This window comes from Marmota monax, unplaced genomic scaffold (genome assembly GCF_021218885.2).
Source record: "Marmota monax isolate L192 unplaced genomic scaffold, Marmota_monax_Labrador192_F-V1.1 WCK01_AAM20220418_F8-fsc00201, whole genome shotgun sequence".
In the NCBI taxonomy this organism is placed as follows: Eukaryota; Metazoa; Chordata; class Mammalia; order Rodentia; family Sciuridae; genus Marmota; species Marmota monax.
In genome coordinates, this window is record NW_026695150.1 from 2,008,510 (window position 1) to 2,013,924 (window position 5,415).

Sequence of the window (5,415 nt, forward strand, 5' to 3'; positions counted from 1 at the left end):
TTGGGGACTTTCTTGGGTGATATTTGCTCTGGGGAAATTAGATCAATGCATCCCTAAGGTTGGGCAGAGGATGATCCCTGATGGAAGTTTGGATCTCAGGAAACTCCCAAGAATTTTACGCATAGAACAGGGGAGCCAACCCTCCACACTCCATTGCTCATGAGTACACCCTTCCCGGGTTCCATCCCTGAGTGTTTTCACACCCACCTATTCAATGTCCCAATCCTCTTCATCTGGTCTTGTGAGAGACCAGCTCAAAGGCTCAAGGGGAAAGTGAGTTGAACGCCCCTCCATATCTCCGCCTTGCATCCCCTGGGTACAAACTTCTCTGTGCCTGTTTCATTCATTCTGCGAGGAACACCCTTGGCCACGTGGTAGGTGCTTACTGGGACAGTGTGGCCACATTTTCTATGATCTCTTGGACTTCCACAGAAGCACGCTGTAGCATGGCCTCAGCTCCGAGCCTCAGCTCTCTGCTTGCCAGTTAAGAAAGGGCACTTTTCAAACTCCAGTTCACTGTCCAGGCTCTGCGACCCGTAAGTTCAGGCTGCTTTCTGTTTCACAGGCCTTTCCATGCCAGATGTGTCCATTGTGTCTCCCTCTGTGTGTCATCCCTTCCCTTTCTGGTGGACTGGAGCCACTGCTGCTGCAGCCAACTTGGCTCCAACGCACTCTTTTTATTTTTGTCTTTCATGCAATGCAGGCAACTTCCTGAGTCTCTAAGAGTCTCTGACACTAACTTTCCGTGAATTCTCTCTTTCACCCACGTCACTGAGAAGTGGCGTTCCTACTGCTTAAATCCCAATTCATGGAGCAATTGGAAAGGCAGCCTTCCTCTAATCCGCCATCTTGAATCTTCAAAGTGCGGTAGTTTAAGGAACAGGGGGTAAAATGAAAGCAAAGATTCTCAGGGAATCCAGATGAAATTACTTAAGTCAACCAGGATATTTGCTATCAACATACAGATAAATATTTCTGCTAGTGGATTGAACAAAAGCATACAAAATTATCCTGCATATAAATTTCCTCTGTCTACTCAACAATTCCAGGAGACTAATCCTTGCTAGTCTATGTACTGTGTTAAATGACTTACCCATTGCTTAATTTCTCCTTTTGTAAAAAATTAGTCAACTAGGCTATATCAGTGTTTTTCAACTATGGAATGGTATCTCTTAATGGGTTATACAAACAATTTAGTGGATTTCTATCAGTATTTAGTTAAGAAATAGGTCTCTGAGGCTTTTACTTCTGTGTTGACTTGAAGAGTTGTAGCTTTCCAATCAAGTGATATACTTGCCAATTCCTATGAATATCAACCAGGCAGCCACACAAATTGCTTAAGGTGGCTCTCCCTTGTGTAGGAGTTTTTAAAGCTGTTTTACTGGAACCACACCCCTGGCTGGGATGGTTCCTGTTGGGAGTTCAGATATTGGCATAACGTGACATAAAATAAATATTCCAGAAGCAAGGAGTATGAGTTTCCTATTAATATTCTCACCCAAACCCTGCAACCACACACTTTCCTTTAACCAATTTTATTTATTTATTTACTTGTTTACTTTGTGGTACTGGGGATTGTACTCAGGGGTGCTCTATCACTGAGCTATATCCCCACTTTTTATTTTATTTTATTTTTATTTTGAGACAAGGTCACACTAAGTTTCCCAGCCTGTCCTTGAACTTGTGATCCTTCTGTCTCAGCTTCCTGAGTTGCTAGGATTACAGGTGTGCAGGACAACACCTGGCACTTTTGTGTACTTTTGCAAGACTTGGTGAGGTCATATGGATATTGGGCTCAAAACTATTACCTTGCCCTCTTTGTCATTAGCCTGACCTAGTGAGCTAAAGTGAGCTAAGAGTAACAACAATAGTAACACTCTTCACTGCTACCCTTGACCACCCACTATAGACAGGGACTGTCCTGGGAACTCTACAAACACGGCTTCATTTCACCAGCACACTAATTCTTAAAGAAGCTGGTATTTAACCACCATCACAGAAGAGTAAACAGAAGCCAGGAGAACTTAAGATACTGGTCCTAAAGTTAGAGTGTGGCAGAGCTGAAAATGCTTTTGATTCCAATATCTACGTTTTTTTTTTTTTTGGCTTCCAAAGAGCCCCTCATGGAGCATTCGGACTGGTAGGTAGAATTGGTGCTTGCCTTAATTTGAAGTAAAGGTCTAAATGATGGAACTTCGACCTGTTGTTGGTGGTATTGGTGTCTGTGTGTTCCATTCCCCAGGTGCAGGAATGGGCTGAGTGCAGCAAATGCACAGTTCTGTTTTGATACCTTCAAAGAAATGAGCGATGATCATTGTCTATGGCCTGAGAAGCTCTTCTTTTCTCCCTTAGCTCTCGTATATGCACTAGCTGTGGTGTTCTTTGGGGCCAGAGGTGACAGTGCATCTCAAGTACACTTACATCCATGTCTAGAAGACAATCAAGTGATGATTCCAGTTTCATTACAAAGCTTTCATAGGTACCCAACTCTGTGAACACTGAAGGGTTTCTAGAAAATCACCTTCTTTATAAAGGGATACAAGAGGTAAGGGTTCCCATAGTTCTGTCCTGAGGAGCAGGGGAAGAAGGGACATAGCAGAACACTGAGCAGATAGATGCACTCAGTGAGGTCAACCTGACCATGGGAATTGGAAGTCTTACTCCACCCAACCCTGTGCATTGTTAACTTCCCAGAGCCATCTTGCCATAGGTCAGCATCCCAAAATGCTTTCCAAATTCAGGAACTTTTAGCATCCTACCGATTGTTTCTATGTGTCCTATTTGCTCAAAACACAATGGTGTGCTAAGTGAACTAAATGTAATATTTTAAGATACAAATAGATAACTTGCTCAAGATTGTGCTAAATTGACTCTTGTGCATAGCAGATGCCTCCAGCACCCAACACTCATGGAGCCTTTCAAAAGCTGTTTTGATTGTTGACTGCTGAAATAATTGGTAGTTGAATAAATAAATGACTATGGATCACATAAAGGGCTTTAAAAAAAAAAAACAAGTCTTATTCCCTCAAGGAGTTTATAATCCAGGGGAAGAATTTGTATTCTACACAATTGCATTTTCAAGGGAATCATGAGTACTTTAACTTAACTGCAAATGAGTGCAAGAAGTGTTTTTTAGTAAGGATCTTTCAACATTGTCCATCTCCCTGCTTAGGTGAGAGGGAATGATTAACAAATGGAACAAAGTTTCTCCTGATTAATTTGGAAATTAATTTGAAAGGCTAGAATTTAAAATTTTTAAGCATGAGAAAAAATGAAATGTAAAAGCTCCTGTGTTCTATTTGTTTCTTTGTCCATGCATTGGAAGAGTAGCTTCCAAGTGACTTACCTGGAGTAGGTGTTCCATAAATACACACTTGTGGAGAAGGAGATGTAGTTGGAAACATGGAAGTTGTGGGAATCTCTACAAGTTGTTTTGGGATGTGGATGAGGTGGAGGCACTCCTCCCTCACCCCCTCTCTTCAATGTGAGAGAGCATCTGGTGGCTCCATCTACCCATGTGCCTGCTTCAGGTTGTGCACCCAGGGAGATGGCATGTCCCATAGGGCTGCAGACACAAGGCAGGCAGTGAGAGTTTGGACTGGAAATAATTCTTTGTCTCACTGACAACCAAGCAACCTTAGTTATAGGAGAGCCAAAAAATTCAACAATTACCTTCATTGTTTTCCACATATAATGGAGATAAATCCTTGCATTTTCATCTTGTTAATGCATGTCTTCAAAGACTGAGCAGAATGCTGAGAGTTACAGGTTGAATCATTGTTTTTTATTTTGATTGTGGTGGTTACAATGAAGGAAGTGACACCAAGAGTAGCATTTGTGCCATCCCTGGATTATGAAGCTATAGGACCTCTTGTGATACAGAAGACCATTAGACAATCTCAGAAATGGAAAAACTCATGCAATTCAAACTCTCCATGCTTGAATCTCCACTGTAGCTCAGCAGGCAAGAGTTTGTTCAGCTTGTCTGAACTTCTTCAAAAAGGCAGAACTTAAGGTCACAAAGGAGCCCATTAATAAGCATCCAGACAACTCTAAATGTTAAAAAGTTCTTCCTTGAGTTGAAATCTACCTTTTAATAATCATTGCTCCATTATAATTTTCTCTTCATAAAATACACATGTACCAAAAATAGTCCTTCCATTTTTTAAAAAAATATTCTTCTTTAGTTGTAGATGGACAAAATGACTTTATTTTATTTATTTATTTTTATGTGGTGTTGAGGACCAAACCCAGTGTCTCACATGTGCTAGGTGAGCACTCAACCACTGAGCCACAACCCCAACCCACCTTCTTCCATTTTTATATTAATCAAGTTATAATATTGTTATGGCCCAGGCTATATGGGCAATGACCAAACAGACTCCATCTTACCCTGAGACTTCGTGTCACGTAAATACTGCTTCTCTCAGGGAAAGCCCGGCCTCTGTACCCATCAACAGTTGCTTAGCATAGCATGTTCGGCAACACAAAATGACAATTCTTATGCAATGTAAAATTGCTCTCTCTCTTTGGTTCCCATTTTTCTTGGACAATGCATCCTGTCACAGATTGATTGTCTAGATGTTAGTAACCATTCTTCAACTTGCACTTAACTAGGGACGTTTTGGTCCAGTCCTTTTCTGCTTATGATTTTAGATCTCATGACGTTTGTTTATGGTTTTGAATCATAGCAACCTTCATTTATAATATGGTTTTGGACTATAAGAGGTGTATTCAAACCCTGGGAGGGGGTCAAAGGGTGTAGACTTGCCGCCTACTCCTTGGCTCGCCAGCTGGTGGGTCCAGACCGCCAGCTGTTGAATAAAGTTTCCGTCTCCTGATTCAAGATCGACTCAGTGATTTATTACAATCTTGCCATAACAATATCTTCCACTGCCTCTTGTCCCATTTCTACTCTCAGGAACCATACAAAATATGTTTAAAACATTAAGCCTTTAAATCTTTGCAGATAATTGGTAATGTTTTATTTCAGTTGTCCTCTGTCAGAGGACTTAGGACATTCTAGCTATGTCTCAACTAAGTCAATAGATTGCCTTGTAACTGGAGACCTATAGGAACCCTACTAACCAGTAGCAGAGAAAATGATGCAAGCTACTGGAATATCAGGAAAATACTATGAGCACCAAATCAGACAATGTTTGTGAAAGTATTAACTATTAAATGAATTCAAGCCATTATTTTTGTATGCCCTGTGGCTAACCAGTGATATTAACTGCCCACAAATGATACTAAGATTCATGTATCTCTCCATACTCAGATAAATATTTGTGGGTTTCCTACTGTGTTTCTGGTAATACAAGGATGAACAAAATATTTTTAAGTGACAGCATGAAGGAGGAATCCCCAAATGATTTCAAAATTCCTTTCAAACTTTCAGCTTGGATTCTACCATGA